The sequence below is a fragment of the Sciurus vulgaris genome (assembly GCF_902686455.1).
Source record: "Sciurus vulgaris genome assembly, chromosome: 5".
NCBI lineage: Eukaryota > Metazoa > Chordata > Mammalia > Rodentia > Sciuridae > Sciurus > Sciurus vulgaris.
Window position 1 is genome coordinate 93,405,609 of NC_136465.1, and position 23,783 is coordinate 93,429,391.

The window sequence follows — 23,783 nt, forward strand, 5'->3', positions numbered from 1 at the left end:
ACAATGGTCAAGATAAGGAATCAACTTAAGGGTGCATCAAGTGATAAAAAGGATGAAGAGAATGCAGTATGCATACACAATGGAATATTATTCACTCATAAACAGAAGGGGGGAAGGGAAGAGGAAGTGGGAAGAAGGGAGGGGAAGGGAAATACTGGAGACTGAATTAGAACAAATTATATTCCATGCTTTTATAATTCTGTCATAGTTTATTCTACTGTCATGGATGACTAAAAAGAGCCAATAGTTTAATAAAAGGAAATCCCATTATTTGCCACAACATGGATGCAAATGTAGGACCTTAACTTAATTGAAATAAGCCAGGCACATAAAGAACAATACCACATGACCCTCGTGTGTAGAATGAAAGAAGTTTTCTCATACACAGGAGGAAGGGAAATGGTGGTTATCCGAGCCCCAGGGGGTGGCTGTGGGGACTGGAAGCCATTGGTCAAAAGATACAAAATTACAGGTGGATAGGAGAAATAAGTTGAAGAGATCTGATAACTATGGTTAATGACAATACATTGTATTCTTAAAAAATGCTGAGGGAAAGTATTACGTTCTTACTAGAAAATAATATGTGAGGTAAACCATTTGTGAATTAGATAGATTTAACCATTTCACAATGTACACATGCTTTAAAACATCACACTTGTACATAATCTATACATCCAAATTTATCTGCAATGAAAACAAAAAAGAAACTTCAATATTTTATCTCACTCTAGGATGACTGACCACCTAGGTTTACCTGGGACTCCACCAATTCACTAGTAGTTTTAGTAGCATGGAAAGATCCATGTCCTGGGGAAGCCCCTCAGTTCCAGGTCAGCCAAGATGGCCAGTGTTGTTCAGCCAGATAAGCTATATTTACCAAGCTACTAGTGTTCACAGGGCTGGTGGCACTGCCTACGGAGAGAACAATAGATTAAACATTCACACTCTAACCCACTAAATTTCTAATTTCTGTCAAGGGTGACAATAGATTATTGGGCTATTCTGGGAAAATTACACAGTTCTTTCATTAACATGTGATCAGAAAAACGTGTATTCGCTGCCTAAAAGTCCATGTTGATGCACACGTAAAATGGATCTGACAGACTTGCTTTGCTTTCCCACTCCCCTTGTGTTTCTGGCTACAGTTAGTTCTGAATTGAGTCAAAGCTCATATAAATCCAAACTTCATGTCTTTCTGATGTGATTTTTTTCTTTTTTCAATCTTTATCACTACAGTCTCTGCTAAAACTAACATTTTCCTACAGTCTACAGAGTTGTTTCTCTTTACCAAGGTGAGTAGCCAATAAGAGTTCTGAAGGAGAATTTCCTACCCAGTAGTATTATAGTTTAAGGACACCTACATTTTTTTGCCTATTGGTAGGTAATAACCTAATCCTGATGGGGTCGGTTGTCTCTCTCTTTCTCCTCTCTCTCTGCTTTCCTCTTCTGTCTCTCCCTCCCTCCCTCTCTCTCTCTCTCTCTCTCTCTCACACACACACACACACATTGCTGACCTTACCTTAGTGCTATTTTATATATGCTAACACAATGCAACATGGTGACTACCTCTTAGTTTAACCTGGGGTTGATGACTATAAGTCACATAATTACCAATATTTTGATGCATGTCATATTTTATTAAAATGAAAATCGATTACTGTTTTCACACAGGGAAAAGAAAATATTTCACAATAGCTGAAAAATGGTCGATGATTTAATGAAAAATTAAAGTTTATTGACATCTCATTTTCAGTTTATAACAACTTATACCCAGGAAATTCCAGTGTTGTTAATTCTCATTACTTGAACATCTGAAACATAGACACTCGTTGGTTTTGGAAAGTTTGCCCTTAGTCTGTACTATGTGACAACTCATAGCACTGGATTGAGTGTCCTTGCCAACTTGGGAAGGGTTGTCATATTTTTATTCCGATAAAAATATCGAAGTTCAATTTTTAGACTCGTTTATTGGGTTATGGATTTAAATAAAGCCTTTAGTTTGAATGGTGACTAACATAATTGCCACAGGATCATATTTTATTTTTAGAAAACCCTTCATGAAAAAAATGTATCATCATTCAAAGGGAATTTGGAATTTGTTTTGTACTTCAAAGATCCATGATTTTAAAGCCCCAATATAAAAATTAGAAGATAGAACATTGTTTTAAAATACTGTGTCTTAAAAATAACTCCCCAGATTTGCATTGCAAGTAACTAGATTCTTTAAAATTTGTCACTTTATAAATATTATGTAAGGATTATATTGGCTCCATATGGCTCTTGAGAGTTTTCACTTTCTCTAGAATGTCAGTTGTAGATACATAAAGGATTATGTAATATAACAAAGTAGAACAAGAATGTAACAAGGCCTCATATTTAATCATCTGGACTTCCTTTCCTAAGTATATTTTGAAATTTTAATTGACAATAAATTATTGTACATATTTATGGGGTACAGTATGATAACTTGATAAAATATATAATGTGTATTAAATTATAAAATTAGTATTTCCATTCCCTTGAATATTTATAAATATTCTTTGTGATGGGAAACTTTAAAATTCCTTTGGCTCTTTAAAAAATATGTAATAAATTGTTGGAAACTACAACCGTCTTATTGGGCTGTAGAACACTAAAACTTATCCCTATTTGTCTTCTGAACCATGATATGACTCCCTCTATTGCCCCTTTCCCCTTTCCTTCCTAGCCTCTAATAACCATTCATACCCTCTCTACTTCCATGAAATTAATTGTTTTAGCTTTCATATAAGTGAGAACATGTGATATTTGCATTCTTGTGCTTGGATTATCTCACATAACATAAGGTTCTCAAATTCCATGCACATCACAAATGACAGGCTTTCAATTTTTGTGGTTGAGTAATATTCAATTGTGTATATGTATCATGTTTTTTTTATCCATTAATGTAAAAAAAAAATTTTGGTTGTAGGTGGACACCATACCTTTATTTTATTTTTATGTTGTGCTAAGGATCGGACCCAGGGCCTCACACATGCTAGGTGAGCACTCTACCACTGAGCCGCAACCCCAGCCCCTATCCATTAATTTTTTGATGAACACCTCAATGGATTCCATATCTCGGATACTGAGAACAGTGCTGCAATAAACAAGGGCTTGCAGGTATCGCTTTGATGTATTGACTTCATTTCCATTAGATGTACATTAGATGGTAGGATTGCTGGATCTCATAGTAGTTCTAGTTTTAGTCTTTTTAGGAATCTTCATACAACGTTCCATAGTAGCTGTTCTAATCTACTTTCCCAGTTCCCCTCACCATCATTTATTTTGTTTCCTTTTAACTTTTAGTCATTTTTAACTAGGATGAGATGACATCTCATTATGACTTTGAATCCATTTCCCTGATGATTAGTGATGGGAGCATTTTTATATACTTCTTGGTGTTTTGTATGTTTTGAAGAATGTCTGCTCAGATCCTTTTTCCATTTTTTAACCGGATTTTTTTTTTTCTGTCCCATTTTTTGAAATCCTTAAATATTCTGGATATTAGTCTTTGGCAGACGAATAGTCTGAGATATTTCCTCCCATTCTGTATGTTGTCTCTTCACTCTGTTGATTGTTTCTTAATATCACATGTCTATTATTCTTAGCTTTTCTCTATTTTTTCCTGTTGTCTGTACTTTTAGGCTTCTATCCAAAAAATCATTGCCCTGTACCAGTGTTTTGAAGTGTTTCCCATATGTTTTCTTCCAGAAGATTCACAGTTTCATGTATTATGTTTTGGTCTTTGATCTGCTTTGAGTAGACTTTTGTGTATATATATACACACACAAAAGTCTTACATATATATATGGTAGAGATAGGGGTCTAGTTTCATTGTACTGTGTCTGGATATTAAGTTTTCCAGCACCATGTATCGAAGAGACTGTCTTTTCTCCCATGTATGTTGTTGGCACCTTTGTAGAAGGTCTGTTGGCTGTGGATTTGTTTCTGGGTTCTTTGTTCCTTTGGCATACTTTGTCTATGTGTTTATTTTTAATGCCAGAAACAGGCTATTTGTGTTACTACAGCTTTTAGTATCATCCTAGGTCAGGTATTGTGATGCCTCTAGCTTTGTTCTTTTTGCTCAAGATTACTTTGGCTATTCAGGGACCTTTGTGGTTCATATAAATTTTAGGATGCCTTTTCTGTTTTTGTGAAAGATATCTTTGGTATTTTGATAGAGGTTGGATTAAATCTGTAAATAGTTTTAGGCAGTATGGAAATTTTAACAATATTAATTCCTCCAATTCATGAATATGTAATGTCATTTCTCTCTTTGTGTGTCCTTTTCTTCAATTGTTTCATTAGTGTTCTGAAATTTTTAATGTAGAGATAATTTACTTTCTAGTTAAATTTATTCCTAAGCATTTTTGGTAGCTAATATGAATTAAATTGATTTTTATTTCTTTTTTGATAAGTTTTTTATTTATATATAAAAATGTTATTGATTTTTGTAGGTTGATTTTGTATTCTGCAACTTTTCTGAACTCATTTAGTAGTTCTAATTGTTTTTTTGGTGGAGTCTTTAGGTTTTTCTATATTAAATCAAGGCATTTGTGATCTGGGATAATTTAACTTTTTCCTTTCCTAATTGGATGCCCTTCATTTCATTACTTGCCAAATGACCCAGGCTAATATTTCCGGTACTATATATAATAAAAGTGGAGAAAGTGAACATCCTTGTCTGGTTCCAGATCTTAGAGGAAACTCCTCCAGCTTTCCTCCATTTGGTCTGAAGTTGAGTATGAGTTTGTCACATACAGCCTTTATTGTGTTGAGGTACAGTCTTTCTAGAGTGAATTTGTTGAGTGATGTCGAATTTTGTTACATGCTCTTTTCTGAGATGACTGTATGGCTCTTGTTTTGCTCTGTTGATGTGATGTATTATATTTATTGATTTTTATATATTGAATCATCTTTGCCTCCCTGAGATAAATTCCATTTATTCATGGTGTATGATCTTTCTTATGTTCTGGTGGATTTGGTTTGTTATTATTTTGTTGAAAATTCTTATATTTATTTTCATCAGCGATATTGGTCTATAATTTTCTTTTTTCTTTCTTTCTTTCTTTTTTTTTTTTTTTTTTTGGTTGGTGGCGTTCTGTCTTTGTCTCATTTTCATACCTTGGTAACACTGGCCTCATTGGGTATGGAAGAATTCTCACCTGTTTGCCTTTTTTTTTTAATGCTTCTTTTATGTTTCCACCAATTCTAAACAATTTGTAATGAACTTCAGCCATTCTCAATCAGATTCTTTGAGCCACTTATGCCCAGACCTCAGTCTTATAAACATGTGTTTGGAGATCCCCTTCCAGACTCTCTAAGATACCTCTTTTCCTTACCTCAGCAGGTTAACTACCTAAGCTTCGCTTGATCAACAGATCATAAGGTTGGTCCTTGTGACCATGCCACTCTGCATGCTTTATACCAGAGGTGTAAAAACTACTCACTTTTCCTTAAACAAGATGTTTAAATTTCACCACTACATTCACATATATTCTAATTCCTTCATCTGGAATTGCCCTCCACTTGCTCACTTCCTGAATTTCTATTTATTCTTTAATATTCAACCAGAATGTCAATTTTTACTTTTTCTCTCCATTTTTGGAACTTCTAAATAGAATAATATCTTTGTCTGTGCTTCTAAATGTATTTTGATCATATGTAGTCATCAGCCTTATCACAAATATCACAGTCATGATATTTGTTAACATGCGTAATCCCCGCTGGACTACTGAACTTTTGAGAGCTGGAACCGTCTTATTTATTTTGGCTTACCCGATGTCCCTCAGAATGCATAGCCTGTGAATGTTTGATAGATGAATGAGTTACTGAAATATAAAATAACTTAATGAACTGAGGAAATCCTTTAGTGTTTTAGCTTCTTTTTTAAAATCAAAACTGAGAAGAAGGAATCATGGACAAGCCCAAGCATTTGATGCTTCAGTTCATCACCTCAGGTATGATCCTCAATATCTTTTTTTTTTTTTTTTTTTTTTTTTTGGTGTGGGGTACCAGAAATCAAACTCAGGGGCACTCCACCACTGAGCCATATCCCAAGCCCTATTTTGTATTTTATTTAGAGACAGGATCTTGCTGAGTTGCTTAGCACCTCACCATTGCTGAGGCTGGCTTTGAACTCATGATCCTCCTGCCTCAGCCTCCAGAGCTGTTGGGATTACAGGCGTGTACCACTTTGTTTTTGCACAAAGAGTAAAAGGAAACTCTTTTTCAATGGGAAATTATTGCTGCCCTTGTAACAGGTGAGGGGAAATGAATAGAGAAATAGTGATATAGCAAGTTAAGAGAAGTTGAGGAACCTGAATCAGATCCTCCAATGGTGTCACCAACCTTTCACTGTTCGCTGCCACGCTGCGTGGCTGTGCTCAGAGTAATGACTGAAATGAACTGATCTCACCTAAGCTCTATTACTGAGCTGAGATAAAGCAAGGTTCTAAAATCCCATCTATCTCTCATCCCCCTCCTTTATTTTCCTATTTCTTTGGTCTAAATCCATTTCATAGTGGTTTCCAAATCATCTATAACAGAGGGTTTCTTAAAGATTAATTTAGAGAATTATTGACAATAATCTGCCTTTTTTAGAGAGACGGAAGGCTAGCTATAAGATACAAGGGTGTCAGAGGAAAAAACAAAAAGAAAGAGTGGAAGAGGGAGGGAGAAGAGGGGTTTTGCAAACACCAGTATGGGTAGCATTATTTGTGATAACTAAAATCTGGAACGTAACCAAATCAGCAATAGTAGAATAGAGAAATAAAATGTAGAATATCTAAATGGACTAGTATACAGAAAATGATCTAAAACTTCAAGCAACAGGAACAAAACTCAGGGAAGGAAGCCAGATTACATTAAAAGATTTCAAAAGAAAGCCCAAATAACACATGGTGTTAGAAGACAGGATAGTGTTTATTTTGGGAGTGAAAAAATGACTGGAAAGGGGCATGATGGGGCTGCTGTGACATTAATAACATTCTGCATATTGTCTATTTATTTACTTTTGTTAATTTGCTTAATGAGGGGGATTGGTTGTGCAGATGTGTTCTGAGACAATTCACTGAGCTGCACCTTAGAACTTGTGCCCTTTCCTATGTGCTTGGTAACACACAAGACACATACTTTTTGGGAATCAGTTGCATAGGTCAGTTTTGCTGAAGTAAAAAACAATCTTCCAAATCTCTGCAGTTTACAACATATATATTCATTTCATTGTGTTAGGCAGAATTTAAAGATGGCCCCTTTGGTCTCTATCCTCTGGTGTTACTCCTGTGATTATGTTGATTACATAGCAAAGGGACTTTGTAGCTGTAATTAAGTTTACTAATCAGCTGATGTTCTGATAGGGAGATCATCTGGGTGGACCCACCTCAGTCACACAGCCCTTCAAAGGCAGAGTTTTCTGGTGTTCAAAGATGTGCCAGGGGGAGTTCAATGTGCTATTGATGACTTGAAGATGAAGGAACCACATTGAAAAAAACCTGAGAACAATCCCTAACCAACTACAGGAAAACGAGACTGCAGTTTCCTGTAACAAGAAATAACTTGTGCTTACAACCAAACCCTGGGAGAGAACTGCAGCTGAAACCTTGATTTTGGCCCAGGAGGCTCCTGAGCAGAGAACCTGTTCCTCGAGCTGAGCTTCAGAAACTGTGAGATAACAAGTTTGTGTTGTCATTAACTGACAAATTTGTGGTGTTTTAAAATACAGCAATAGAAAACAAGCACACATTTCTTCACAGGTTAGCAGCTTTGGGTTGGCAGCTGCTGAGATTCAACTCTGCTCCACATGTCTTCACATTCTTAGTCCCAGAAATGCACTATTTGGAACATTTATGTGGCAGAAAGGAAAGAGCAAGTGAGCAGACAAAACCCATGCTGCCACGCGTGGTGTTCACCACGTCCACTCAGACTCCAATGGCCAAAGTTCATAGCATGGCCATGCCCAAAGCCAATGATGCGGGGTGCATGATCTTATCTTGCAGAGAAAGGGAGATTGGACAATTTTGAAAAATAATAAAATATTCCATCATGGAATGCTGTAACTATGACCTAATTATAAACAAAGGCTTGATTTTGAATCGTGGTATTGCCACCTACCTAGGTTTGTGACCATAGAGAAGTTAGAAAATCTCTCTGAGCTTTAGTCTCTTAAATAGTAACTATCTGCCTTCCAGGATTGGTGTGAATGTTAAATATATGAACACAATGCGTGATATAGCCAATGTGTGATTGATAAATATTCGTCTAGGCCTCTTGTATTCAGGATTAAGTGGATCAGAAGCCACATATAAACACCCACCCCTTTCCCTAATTTTCCTTATAAAATTACAGCAGAGTCCCAAGTGCATAATACCTTTACATATTTTATCTCCTTGAACAGTACAGTAACAAATCATTTAGAGTAAGGGAAATATAGTACTACTCTTTTGAATGGGATCACTAAGTGTAATCAATATCAGAAGTGGATTACTTTAGAATTACCTTTCCATTTTGATGATTCACTTTAACACCTATTTGTGGCTTGTGAAAATATTGTCATATGTTACCGTTATTCCAGTTGGAAAATTAGCCAAGTCAAACAGTAAGAATACTTTGTTCTTGGATTATTTAGACTTTACAACTTGTCAAAATGATTTTAAAATCTAACTCTGGTTGGTAGTTTGCAATATCTCTCTTTTAAAAGCAACAATTGTTAATTGTTATTATTTAACCCTGAATCCACTATGTAAGGTTTTTAACTTTTTACCACATGAACATAATAACATAATTCATTCTCATTCTCTCTCTCTCTCTCTCTCTCTCTCTCTCTCTCTCTCTCTCTCTCTGTCTCTCTCTCTCACACACACACACACACACACATACAGACACAAACAAAATGAAGTCAGTATACTTTAGTCAGAAGAAGCAAAAAGTCAAGTTACTCCAAAACTAATCCAACAGATAACTTACAATCAACATTTTGGTGTGTATTCTCCAATATTTTTCCCTTGAAAGATAGGCAGAGACAGAAACTGTACATTACACACACACACACACACACACACACACACACACACACACAGAGAAAATACATATACTTGCATGTATATATTTCTATTTTTAGGTAATACATCTTTTACAAAATGGTTTTAGATATGATTTTCTGTATTCTAACCTGCTTTTTCATCTAGTCATATACATGTATACCCTTGTTTTAACGATTCTATGTATATTTTTCAGCCAGTAGCTTATCATTGGATATTTAGAATCTATGTTGAGTTTTCTCTTAGTCTCTTGAATAGTGGTCCCATTAGTCCATATACATGAATTTGAGGAAGTCAGGGAGTGGGACATTCAGTCAGTGTCCAGGCACCAGCCAGAGTTTAGTCCTACTCAACCCCACTCCTTGATCAGATCCTATACTTGGCAGTTCTGCTCTTTAATTTTTTTTTTAAATTTATTTTTATTGTAAACAAATGGGATACATCTTGTTTCTCTGTTGGGACATGGAGTAGAGGCCTACCATTTGTGTAATCATACATTTACATAGGGTAATAGTTTTTGACTCATTCTGTTATTTTTTTCCCTTCTCCCCACCCATCCCACCCCTCTTTTCCCTCTATACAGTCCTTCCTTCCTCCATTCTTGCCCCCTCCCACACCCCATTATGTGTCATCATCCACTTATCAGTGAGATCATTCGTCCTTTGGTTTTTTGAGATTGGCTTATCTCGCTTAGCATGATATTCTCCAATTTGATCCATTCGCCTGCAAATGCCATAATTTTATCATTCTTTATGGCTGAGTAATATTCCATTGTGTGTGTGTGTGTGTGTGTGTGTGTGTGTGTGTGTATAAAATATATCACAGTTTCTTTATCCATTCATCAATTGAGGGGCATCTAAGTTGGTTCCACAATCTGGCTATTGTGAATTGAGCAGCTATGAACATTGATGTGGCTGCATCTCTGTTGTATGCTGATTTTAAGTCCTTTGGATATAGGCCGAGGAGTGGGATAGCTGGGTCAAATGATGGTTCCCTTCCAAGTTTTCTAAGGAATCTCCACACTGCTTTCCAGAGTGGCTGCGCTAATTTACAACCCCACCAGCAATGTATGAGTGTACCTTTCTCCCCACATCCTCCCCAACACCTATTGTTGCTTGTGTTCTTGATAATCGCCATTCTAATTGGGGTGAGATGAAATCTTAGGGTAGTTTTGATTTGCATTTCTCTTCTTACTAGAGATGTTGAACATTTTTTCATATATCTGTTGATTGCTTGTAGATCTTCTTCTGTGAAGTGTCTGTTCATTTCCTTAGCCCATTTGTTGATTGGGTTATTTGTATTCTTGGAGCTCTTTAATTTCTAAGTACATATTAGAAGTGTCAAAAATCTATACGAATAGACTCTCTCAGAATGGATAAGACTTTTTTGAAATTTGGAGTTGCCACTTTGTATTATCAGGATTTGCCAGACGGTATATAAAAGAATCCACATCTTAAATGTATTAATTTCTCTTTCCAAGATTTGTCTTTCCTAACTAGTTCTGTGTTAAAGGGTGTCAAAACTAGATAAAGTTTCTATACTTTACAGGTCACATATGTACTGTGCCCTGTGTCCAGGATTATCCAAAAGGGGCTTGTGATCAAAACATTCATGTGCCATCTTTCTTTCCCCCTGAAACACAAATTTAAAAAGTAGTCTTGTGTTCTAAGGTTCTTCTTTTGCCTCAGACCAAGGGAATGACTGCTCATAAACTCCCCCAAAGAACTTGCAATGATGATTCACAATGCCCTGAATTCAGCCATTGTTACAGAAACATGACTGCCATTACAGGAGAAATAATTACGTATTATTATTTTTTTACATACAAGGAATTAAATGGAAGTCTCCATCTGCCTTAGTTAAAAGCTCCCTTTGGACTGACTGGGAGGCCCATTACCCAGTAGCTGTGAACACTGACCTCTAGCTTGGCCCCTGGTCCCAGCCTTGTGTCCTCTCCTCTGGGCTCTGACTGCAGTGCTTTTGATGAATGTGCTATTTTTGATCTCTTCAAAGAGGGACTGTTAAAGGAAAGAGAAGATTATTTGCAAGTGTAGTAAAATGTTCCAACAAAAGAATGAAATGAAGTAATTAGCTCCCTTCCCTACATAAGCACCAGCACTGCAGTCCAATATTTAGGTTGTAGTGATTAAGGAATATAATGACCCTCCCCATGTGAGGAAGAGCCATCCGCAGCCACTGTCCAATAACGGTTAAGACCACATTCTTCTTTGCCCTGGGGAGGATGTTAGCTATTTCTCATTTATTAAAACCATTTAAAATGGGGACTACTTCTTAAAGTGGGAGAGCTATATAAAATAACAAATCCTTAATGAACCAAATATTTTTGTTTGTTTGTTACTGGTGACTGAACTCAGGAATACTCAGGAGTACTCTACCCCTGAGATATATCCCCAGGCTCCTGCCAACTTTTTTTGGTTTTTGAGACAAGATTTCACTAAGTTGCCCAGGCTGGCTACAAACTTATCATACTCCAGCATCAGACTCCTGAATACCAAATTTTTAACACGTGTCTCTTTAAAAGTAGAAAAGTGAGAGATTTGTGAGGTAGGATTAATTATTAATTTTTACTGTATATAAGAGATATTGTTATGGCTCAGACTGAAACTCAACAAAGCCCAGCATGCTTACCACCATACTATTCCAGTGAGCTTGATGTTTGACAGGGATCTTAAAGCCATGATGGAAGACTTCTTAAATTTGACCTGTGTTGTATTGCTCTACACGATGAAAGGATATCATGGCTTGTACATCCCTTAGATAGAGGTTTTGGACAATACCTTGTGGACTATTTAAAAATATAAAAAGACAAATGGACAACTGAAAATGTGCTGAGCAGAAGAATAAAAAAGAAACATTCTGGCACAGCCCTAGTTAACTATAAACTATTTGACAACTTTGTCCAAAAAATGGAAGATGATGTGGCTGTTATCTGAGATGGAGGTCTCTTCATTTTCACCTTAAGGAGAGATTTAAAGAAAGGGAACTGGTAGGTTTGCTGCAGGTCTGGGAGAGCTTTTATGAAAAGAGTTGCTGCCAGTGAAGGAAAAAATAACTAACTTCCAGGAAGGAAAACAATAAGAATCAACCAAAGAAGTTAATTAAAGAAGGGCAACAGTGGAACATGAGGATAAGAGTTACAAAGAGTGAGAAGGGAAGTGAAAACATGGAAGTGATAAGAATGATTTACCTTCTGAACTGGCTACTTACTTTCTACCTTTGTCTCAGGTCTACCACCAAATGACACTGACCTCAGGAAGCCTTCTGCTGGCCACCTGAGTAAGGTACTGTCATTGGGCTCTTGGAGCTGTGTCTCCTCATCATGAAGGTCTGCAATGGCCTAAGTATGCTTGTCTGTCTACCAGCAGACCCTGAGCCTCAAGCGTTCATTGGTGGGCCAGCCTTGCTTCCTGCTATCGCTTGAGGAACTGGAACAATGCTGGCGCATTTAAGTGTTCCAAAAGTATGCTGAATGAATAATTCTCAGGGGGAGGCTGCAGATACGGTAAGCAGAGAGGAACAGATTTGTGCAGGGACCACAGCGCACAGGTGGAGAGTTGGAGCAATATGGCAATTTGCAAAGAACCGTAGAGTGCCAAAGTGGCAAAAAGGGGCTGTCTGCTGATCACAAAGGGCCCCAGAAACATGTGAAAGAGATTAGAATTCATGCTGAGAGAGGACATTAGCAGAAAGTTGGGAAGAGATGTGATTAAATTTGCATGTTTAAAAAGAAGTAATTTCCTGCAACCTGGAAAACAGATTGGAGAGGGGCCAGCGCGGAACAGGGAGCCCATGCAGACATTGTTGCAGGAATCTATGGGAGATATTATTATGGGTTCAACCATAGTAATGCAGGAAGGATGGAGAAAGTGGGCAATTTAAGAAATACTTCACAAGTTGGTTTGAAAGAGTTTTGGTATTGATTGGAAGAGAAGAAAGAGGACTAGAGACTGATGTCTATTTCAGGCTTGAACAAACGAATACTGGATAGTATCATTCACTAAAATAGGGAAAGGAGGGAGAGAAGCATTTTTGTGAATTCAGTTTCAGGAAGTTTGAAGTCTGTGAGTCAATGCAATATCCTCGAGGAGATGTGCAGAGGCAGTTGGATGTGAGCCTCTTGAGAACTCAGGTGGAAGACAGAGCTGCAGACATGGGTCATTGATGTGGAGCTGGTGATGAAAGCCAGAGGAAGTGACAGGATCACTCAGAGCAGTGTGTGGAGGGAGCAGACAAGAAGACTCAGAGCTTCGAAAAACAGAGCCATTTTTTTTAAAGATCAGCAAAAAGGAGCTAATAAAAAATAGTGTGATGGAGGAGACTGAGTGGTAAAGTGGGGTCACAGAAGATGAGGGGAGAATTAATTTAAGTAGGACAGGTATAAAGATAAACATCTCCAGAAGTTAGGTTGAAAAGTGAGACAGTTCTATTAAATTTAGCATTAAGAAAGTAATTGGCAGCCTTGAGGAGAGTAGCTTCAATAAAATTGGGGAGACAGAAACCATATGACTTTGTTGAGAAGCAAAGAGAAGGCATAGTGAACACAGTGGATATAGACAAATATTTCCAGAAGTTTCACATAGCAGGGAAAATTCTTTTAGTTTTCAAAGCCTTTAAATATTCAATCTATAGGAAGAAATAATTGGCAATTAGTGGTGAGCTAAAGATGAGTGAGATAGACCCTGAAGAGTTGTGAATAATTCTAATACTTTGGAGATGGCAGTCCCACAGACAGAAGGCAGAGGAAAGTGAGTTTGCTGGGGAAGTTCAATTTTAAACCCATATGTCAGATGGTGTTTGGCCAAGTGAAAATTCATAAAAGCAAATAAACAGAGAATGAGGCAAACAGAAGCACTCTGGCTTACAAGGACATATGAAAAATCCCATGCAGTAGTGGAAGCTAAAGCAATTAACAGGTGTTAAGACCTTCCAGGGAAAGAATGGGAATGAGACCAACAGAAGACTAAGGGCAGCCACACAGCAATCCACTGATATCAGTCACCCAGGAACTTAGTGCTGTCTACTCTTCCTGAGTGAATAACTGGATGAGGGCAGTCAGGTTCATATCTCTGCAGACTTTTACTCCTTTACTAAGTTATCTTAAGTATAGAGAAAATCCAAATCAGCTCTCCCTCACCCTGACTCCAGACTATGTATTGTGCAATATTCTTGACATTTCTACTTGGAATTTATTCAGTTAAATTTATTCAAGTGCTTTCAGCATTTTCTGTAAGATAGAATTTCTGTGTGCAATACATTTCAAACCATAAATGACTATTTCAATAATACATAAACTTTTGAGACATACAAATATAGAGTTTACCACACCGTATGTTTGGGTAACACCCGACTTGTGGAGGACAGAAGCTTAGCGATTATTAGGTACTTGTAGTGAATATAGAGCTGAGGGTAAAATCGCAGGTGGGAGTCCAATGGTGGCAGGACTTTAACATCCTAAGTACTTTCAGTTTTGTTCTGTACACAGTAGGAGTAATTGAGTTTTTGTGAACAGAGGAGTGATAGGTATAGATCTGAGTTTTAAGGTAATGAGGCTGGCAATGTCTGGACAGTTGGCTCTGAAAGATTTGTTAACTGAGTGGAGGAATGATGGCAGAAGACTAGGGGACCAGATGATAGGGGCTGCTTCTGTCTGGAAGATAATGGGAAGGAAGGTGGATGGTCTCTCATTCAGTGAAATCAGAAACTGAAATTTGGCCAGTCATTTTTAAAGGTTGCTAAATCAGGGATTAAAAATGTAAGCATTTATCTTAGGTATTATATTTTAACTTAAGATATACATACACAGTACATGCAAACCCTGACTGTATGATAAGAATCCAAGTCTCTTTTTTTGAGTATAAGACTAATAACTGGGGTTTTGTACTATTTTTCTTGTGTAAGTTATGCCTGTGTTTCTGTTTCTTTAAATTGAAACAAAAGGTAGAATGCAAATCTCTAAGACATCTTTTACAATTTTTCCCCATTTTTGGTTCATCTTCCACATTGCTTATTTAGATCACAATAGTTTCAGAAACTTATTTTCTTGGAGTTTTCCCAAAGGTATTTAACTTAATTTTCACAGGAATAGCTCTTTCACACTCACATTCAGTGGTTTATGTAATATTTAATTAAGTATTATAATGATAAAAAGCACAACTGCACAGACTGATTCAAAAACAAAATACAAATGTTTCTTGGTAAACGTCAACTAAATTGATGCAACCAGAAAAGCCCATCCTATCACTCGCCCTAGTGATTAGTGTGAAAGAGAACTGGACAGTGTAGCTAATGAGGTGATTTGAGTAACTGGGAACTGACTAGCAGAGCTTCCTCTATAATGACCTGAGCTATGGCAGCAGTGGGAAAGAGAGGAGAGGAGAAACTGAAAAAATATAGAGACACTAGCTTTGGAAATAAACAGACTTGAGTTCAAATGCTGACCTCAATTGCTTAGCTGTGAAGGTTTCTTTTTTCATATTTGTAAAATAGAATAACGCAGATGTAGTTAAAAGATTCATTGGGAAGATGGGTCTTATGTACTTAGCAATGTGCATAACACGAGTAATTAATATGATACTAAATCAGTGGCATTTGGTGTTCAATTAAGAACTGTGAAGTGGCAAAAATGACTCCTTATTTTCTACCTTATTTTCTTCATCTTTTTAGAAGATGACCTCACTAACTGAAGTAGGAAGCACAAGAGAAGTAATAGGTTTGACAAAAAAATACAGTAAAGTTAATTTGGGTTGTGTTGAGTTTCCTGATGTGATACCTATGTTAGGATGTCCAGAAGGCAGATGGAAATGTTATTCTGGCTTCCAATGAGAGGTCTTGGTTAGCAAAATCAACTTAAAGTCATCCATGTAGAAATGTTAAGTAAAGTCACAAGAATGGATGGAAATGGGTAGAAAGGAGAAAAGACACAGCAGATTGGAAAAGGCAAGAATCACATGTGAAGCAAAATCCAAGATCCCAAAGGAACCAGCTGGGCTACTGAGGCAGAATATCTAGGAAATATAGGTACAGGTATAGATGATGAGGTGAGTTTTGCCTGTTTTTCTCCTTGACTGGCTCAGCCTCCCAAGCTTGGGGCAGCATTTTTCACCTCAGGAGCTTCTGAAAGCTCTCCAGCTAATGCTCAGAATGGTTGGTGTCCATAAGAGAGATCCAAAGTCATTTGAAAGGGAAGCAAGGTTGAAGGGAGTCTTCTTTAGAACAAAGGAGACCCAAACATGTTTTCAGTCTAAGGGAAGAGAACCAGTGGAAGAAGATGTTTTTAATTAAAAATTAAAAATGGTTTTCTCTCTAATATGAAGTTGTAGGTGATTTTTGTTTTTATCTTTGTTTATCTTCCAAATTTTCACCATTGAGTATATAATTACTGGATCCACAAACTAACAAACAAACCCTATTTTCCTTAACATGAGGTAAGAGATTAGGGAAGTCTATGAAATAATGTAACAGAAAACCTGGAATGGAATAATAGTAGGAATGCAAGTGGAAAAGACAGCACAGAAAGGGACTGATGTATTTTCCCCATTGAGACAGAAAAGAGAACAATTGAAGATTCAGAAAAGTTTTGAAGTGGAGATAAGAGAATGTGAGAAAAAAAATTGCATTATTTGACTTCTATATTTTTTCAGTAAATTAGGAGACGAGATAATTGACTAAACCTGAAGCAGAAAGATAGGACTGGAAGTATGGAAAGAGTGAAAATATTTTAAATAATATAAGAAATAGAATCAATATAAGAAATAGAATCGAATTGAATTTGAAATTGGTAAAAAATTTTCCCAAGTAATCCAGGCACAGTGGCACACACATTAAGTCCCACCTACTTGAGAGCCTGAGGCAGGGGGATCACTTGAGCTCAGTAGTTTGGGGCCAACCTGGGCAACATAGTGACAGCCCATCACTTTTTTATAAATTCCAATTACCTGGAAGTTATAACCAGGTATGTATGTGTTACAAGTAGAGCCAGTTACTACATTATCTTCCTCTGCAATATTTAACTGTCTGGGGATAACACAGCAGTTCGAACTTGCCTGGCAGGTAAGAGCCAATAGGGTGAAGAAAGCTAAGACAGGTCTCATCCCACAAAAGCCCACTCTTCTCCTTGTGTTGACTGTCATGGGCAACTACATCACCTGCCTTCTGTGCTAACACCTTAGAGTCACCCTAGATTCATCTCTGAATTCTGTGAACCTTCATCTAAACAATCTCTAAGTTCCAGTCAGTTCTCCTGACACTACACCCACCTTTGCTGTCACCATCTTTGTGAAAGCCGCCATCGTCCTTTTGCCCTGACTACTGACTTGGCCTCTAACAATTTCTCCATATTTGTTCCTGCTCCACTCCATTTTTTTCTTTGTACTGCAGTTGGAGTGTTTTCTCTAAAAAAAAATCACTTCAGTTATAATTTCAGTCTTGGAAGGCCCTTGAAAGTTTCTGATTGCATTTAGGATAAAGATGGAAATTCTCATCCTGGACCACTAGCTTCTGGCCCCTGCAACAACTCCAGACTCACCTGGAACACCCTGCTCCTGATCTCTATTCTTTGGGCATGCAAGCCTTCTCCTGGCTCCTCAGAAACATACGGAGAATGACCAACAGAGGTAGAGTTGAGACAGGGGCAGATGGTGTCATATAATCAGGTGTTGTGGATTTCAAAAAGAAGAGAGATTTCTGAGATAGGACAGAGAAGTCATAGAATGGGAGAAAAATGGAAGAAAAATGATATTGCTTCCAAAACTTGATACAAAGTAAAAAAAAAAAAAAAAAATCATCTCTGAACGTACTGTGATTCAAGTGAGGTTGTCAGAGGAAAGTCAAATTCTACTCAGCTATTTAGTCAGTTGTTTCATTTATTTAATTAGAAAATACCCTAAGTCAAATATTTTTATATATAGCTGTGAAATACCCGAGCCACTGAAGACGATACATACTAGTTCCTCCAAAAGGGCAGACTGTCTGAAATGAGCCATAAATTTCTACAAAATTTAATTTAACTTCCACAGAAAAATGCCAGATGAGATGCTCAGACCCATTGTTTCATGATAGTGGCATAATGCTCAGGGTAGTCACAAAAGAAAACAAATCCCTGGGAAACTGGTTGAAATTCAGCAATGACTTCGAGTGAGACCTCTACACAATACATACAGTAGATATATTTCACATTTTCATTCAGTAGGTAACTCAGCTCTTGTTCAGCAGAGACTCAGAGATAATATATTACTGCTTCATAGACTATATCACACAAATTAAGTGTTCATAATCCTCTCTTCCAGTGGGCAGAGGCCATGAAAGAATCACATCTCAAACAGCATGTTCGTTTAGCAAAGAGATTTACTTCCCAGTATCCTGGAAAGGGAACCTCTTTCTTTTTCTGGTACTGGGGATTGAACTCAGGGGTACTTAATCACTGAACCACATCCCCAGCCATTTTTTTATATTTTATTTATAGATAGGGTCTCGCTGAGTTGCTTAGGGTCTCTCTAAGTTGCTGAGGCTGGCTTTGAACTAGTGAGCCTTCTGCCTCAGCCTCCTGAGCCGCTGGGATTGTGTGTGCCACTGCACCTGGCGAAAGGGAACCTCTTTCTGACTTTCCTTTGCACATACCAGAGCACACCTCAAAATGAAGTCACATATCTGGACAGCAGTTATTTGACAGGTAAACAACCCCTGAAATTAGAACCCACACTTGGTAAACAAAAACATTCAGGAGCTTTCTAGAACCTCAATGTGCACACATCATTTGTCTGTATAGATGATTGACTTCCCAGCCTTGGATGTCCCAACAGGGCTCAAGTATTCCAGATGTGTGTGAAAAAGTAACAGTCTGAAGCAGTTCTGGAAGAATTCAAAATGACCAGCATAAGGAAGAAATACATTTGTAGTTAAGATTGGAATGATCCTGAGTGTAGTTTGGAGCTGTCCATAGAAGCTTCTTGGCTCAGCATCATAAACTCATCTGGATAAGAAGAAAAGAGGACTGGGGAGCTCGCTATGGTCCTTCTCTAGGATTCCATGATCCTGAGGGTGCTTTAGCAATACAAGAACACCTGAGCATTAGTAGCATTACCAACCATGAGGAGGGCCTGGGGCCTAAGCTGGCAGAAGTTATGTGTCAGGACCTCTTCTCACTGTGACTGTGAGAAATACTTGTAGACAGTAATTGTACAAGCAAGTAAAGTACAGTTCACACACAGCTGACTTGGCCAGCCAACAACCAGTGGTATCATATTCTGAAATCAAGGATGAAAAGGGAACAGATAATGACCAGTTCACCATTTGTGTGAGGTGCCTATGAAGCTCTTTAGAGGTGTCAAGAAGGTAACTGAGAGTTTTAGAGACAGAATGTGGTATCCTGGTCATTTTCTGTTGCTCTAAAACCATACTCAAGACTGGGTTGATTGAGCTCACAGATCTGGAAACTTGAAAGGACAAGAAGTACAAGAGCAAGGCCCCAGCATCTGCTCAGCATCTGGTGAGGGCCTCTGGCTGCATTGTAACATGATGGATGGCAGCAGATGGTGAAATAGAGTAAGCATGCTGGCTTAGGTCTCTTGTCTTCTTCCTATAAAGCCACTAATGCCTCTGTGGGAGTCTCACCCTCATGACCTCATCTAATCCCAGTTACCCACAAGGGCCCCACCTCCCCAAACCATTAACATGAATGTAAGGATTAAGTCCAATAGGAGAACTTTTAGAAGACACATCCAAACATATTATTGAGGTAGAGCTACAGGTTCAGTGTCCTCAGCTTAGAGATGTCAGTTGAAGTAATGGCTGTCAAGGAGAGGGTCCACAGAAAGTAAATGAAGAGAGCCAAAGAGAGAGGAAAGTCCTGGGACTATCCATGTTAAAAGAGCAGCACAAAGTAACCTCAGGCAGGACTCCTTAAATAACAGGGTAAGCTGGGGGTGAGAGAAGATCTGTAAGAAGTTGAGACCAAAGAAATCACACTTAGAACTTAATCCTCACAGTCATTTCTAGAAAGTTATATCATTTCTTTGTTTCTAGATCTTCCCTTTCAAAGAACTGAGTACAGAATATTAAATCTGAAACTTGATTCTCAAAAGAAACATTTGCAAGCACTTTGTTTTAAGGATATAAATCAGCAAGTAGTTAAGTCAAGGAATAATAAACAGTCACTGGATGAAGCTTAGCAATGTAAGTTCCAGAAATTTTTATTACTTTTTAAAAATTGATTGTCTGATAAGACACAAGGCACATTAATGGGTGCTTATAAAGTGATTAATCTCTCCATTTCCTCTCCAGTCATTTGAAACACTCTGTAAGATGCCCTGTTTTTTAAAAATTAAATATGATATTTCAACAGGGACTTTACAAGGACTTTTATCTTGCAAAGTTTCAGAGTGTGGTGGCATAGTTTTAGTATCACACTTCAAATTGGACATTTTTATGTCGGCTTAGAAAACATGCAGGACTATAAGCATCAAGACTGAAATTTCCAAAAGCAGATAGATCTTCCTTTTTGCTAACTGGAAGATAAACAGACTGCTGTACCCTTTGTAAAAGAGGTCCTACTTGACAAGGAGTAGTATGACAGCTTTGCCAAATCTCCTGATTTTCTCTTTCTTCAGGGATGAGCCAACCACTTGACATTTGCCCTCATCCTGTCAAGTTACTTGGAACTCTGTGCCCAAATTCTACAATCACTGTGAGAAATCCCACCTTCACCAAGCATCTGTTCTCTGGTAGAGCTTTGATGGACAGCTGAAGGGGATGTGTGACAGTACATTTTATGGGTACTCCTTACTTACAGCACACAAAACTGAGTGGGAAGAAGACACCTGTGATTTCAGGGTTGGTCTCTGTTCATCCATTCTCAGAAATCCCAAGGTTTTCAGGAACTGAATGAGCTGTTGCTGTGCCTGGCAATTAGTGTACCCTATTTCTTCTTTCCATGTCTTTCCCAACTGCTTTTGATCATCTTCCCAGTTATACATAAGGTCTTACCCTTCCAGACAGGGTATTAATATTTAAAGGGTCTGGGTACTTGATCTCTTTGCTGTTAGGAAAAGTTAGTACTAAATATGTGTAAGGTGATCCACTGACTTGTGTGATTTTGGTAAACACCTTGCTGCCTGTACTGCATCAAGGTTCAAGGCCCCAGTGTGCTGGTCACACCCTTCTTCTCACTCCTCTGATGTCGTGTTCTGACAATGGGCCTCTTACACATGCCTAGCCTTTGAGATCTGGCCCTGTATTTCTTTTGTTAGTTCTATATTAAGAACTAAAACTTGGCCCTGCGTTCCAGTTTGACGCCATAGCCTTTACTATCCTTACACAGGCCAGCAAAATGCAGGCTCTCAATCTTTCCAAACTTACATGATGGACTGTGTGGCTTATCACTTCAGAAGGCAGATACAACCTAGATTGTTGGTGCTTTCTGCTTCCAAGGTGGGTCTGTCTTATCTGACCTAGAATTGGCTTAGATCTCCTTGGGCCAAGGCAACATCACTAAAGGGCTCATATGAGATCAATTACACAGCCCACTGCTCTAACTTACTAAGACTAAAAATTTTAAATCCCTAATAGCTCCAAAACCATTCCATTAATGTAATATGCAAGAATGCTTCACTCTACATCAGAACTGTGCCATCAATTACCTGTGTTATGAACTTCCCTTAATGTATCAAATTTACTTTAAAATTGTGTTAGGATCCCATGGATGTGGTATCTGAATATTAGTAAAAAGTTTTGCAAATAAGCAACTTTTAACAAATGTACTAAGATCAACTTTTTGGGTTTGTCCAGGACACATCCAATTTTAGCACGAAAGTCCTGCAATCTGATAGGATTTGTCATCCCAGGAAAATTAGTCCATCTCTGTCATTCATCTCAATCTACAAAACAGAAAAGGGCTCATTATACAATACCTAAAATTATAACCTGATGATTCTCTTTTTAATTGCAGATTTTACCTGTCAACTTAGCATACCATAGCTGCTCAGTACTTCCAGCTAAATAAGAACCCTTTTAAAGAAACTCCTCTGTCTTAGGAACAGAGAACCTTTAAAAGAGCCTTTTCTGTTCTCTCTGGGACACCTTCTGTTCCTAAGATAGTCATTACCACTGCTTTCTAGGTTTAAGAAGATCTTTCTGTCTCAGTGACCCTGGTTCCAAGAGTGGGTATGCCTTCTATCCAAGTCCAGAATTGTGGTCTCATTGTTCTGACCACAGGGACCACAATGCCCTCATCTCCATTCTACAGCCTGGGTTTTACATGCTTAAAGCAGGAATGAGCAAAGCTCAAATGCTAGATTAAGCCAAAGAAAAAGGATTGGTTATTTTTTTATTTTTTATTTATTTATTTATTTATTTTTTTTGTATTCAGCAGGACTTCTCAGAGTCTTAAATTGCTAAGACCAATAAGAGAGATCAACTTATTTTCCTGGGGTGATAAATCATCTCAGTTTGCAGGACTTTCATTGCTAAAACTGAATGAATCCCAGTGAGCCTGGACAACTGGGCACCCTCCTTTTACTCAAAACTGATTATTTGCAAAGGAATCAAGTACACTGTCTATTTCCCAAATGCACTTGATCGTGGATGCCTTTAGAGGGATAAAGTTATTAATACCTTGTGGATTTCATGTCTGGTTTTGTATAGCAGGTAGTCACCTGTTAAAAATATTGTAAGGTTTTATAAGATCAGGTATAAAAGGCACCTGCAATACAACATCAAAAGTTTACAGTGATGATCTCATGCCTGTGGCTATTGCTTCACATGAGATTAAAAGAACAGGGGTAAAATTAAAAGCAGAATAATGTGTGCTGAATTGAGTGGTGTATACATAAAATCTTGGACCCTATTGCCTATCATTTCACAGGTCTTTTCCTTTGAGACCTAACACTTTGGTCATTTTAAACTATTATCAAATGATGCCTCAGCAGACTGCTTCAAAAGTAATGGGAGAAAATATAGTAAGAGCAACATATTCTTAATAATAAGAGTAATAGTAAAGCCTCCCCTTGGGGGATAAGTGGGTAAAAGGTCATAAAAAGGTGGGAAGGAGAGGCCACAGGCAATAAAGGTATGGTTCTCTTCTGCTCCACTCAGTCAACAGAGGAGCAGATGAGAGGGTTAGAGGCATGACTGTTAAATTCCTGAGCCAAGTGTTCTGTTTGGGTAAAAACCCCAAATCCCTCGTCTTGTTTCATGGTCTAGATGTGTTCTAGAAAAGTAAACCTTTATGCACATTTATTACCAGCCTTTCCCACAGGCCTTCCTTATGAGAGCAGAGATAGGAACCCGGGGAAAAGGACTAGGCCTACGTGGAGTGTATCACTCAGTCAAAGGGAAAGAACCTACATTGTTGTCTGCTGTGTGATGCAAAGAATGTCATTTCCTTCTATGAGCCTTCCATTTTCTCTTGAAAATGGGGGTGGTAGTAATCATACCCTTTTCTAGGGTCATGAGGATCAGATGAGAGAAATATGTAGAAAGTTCTCCCATCCTTACCAGGACAGGAGCCAAGTCTGAGTCTTTCTGGCTTATCAGGCTGCTTCCAGCATGGGCTCATGGTCTGGAGAATGGCACAAACCAGTGTATCTTTCCTTAAAGTCACACCTTATAAGCTCGAAAGCCCTAAGAACACTCTTGTTTGGCTTTAGTTCATTTCTTTATATAGTAGTGTTTTGTAGTGTTGTTCTAAGATCTTTAGATTTAATTCATCCA

General features: G+C 37.9%; 1 protein-coding gene across 11 annotated transcripts in view; it reads right to left on the bottom strand.

The window, feature by feature from the left end:
• LMNTD1 (lamin tail domain containing 1) overlaps positions 1 to 23,783 on the bottom strand; it is a 475,302-nt gene that overhangs the window by 127,290 nt on the left and 324,229 nt on the right. For 9 of the 11 annotated variants that reach the window (XM_079139428.1, XM_079139427.1, XM_079139422.1 and 6 more), the window contains one exon: positions 10,978 to 11,077. The gene's annotated coding sequence lies outside the window, so the exon portion shown is untranslated. Of the gene's footprint in view, positions 1 to 754; positions 876 to 10,977; positions 11,078 to 23,783 lie in introns of those variants that run through there. The other 2 variants (XM_079139433.1, XM_079139424.1) reach the window with 2 other exon arrangements.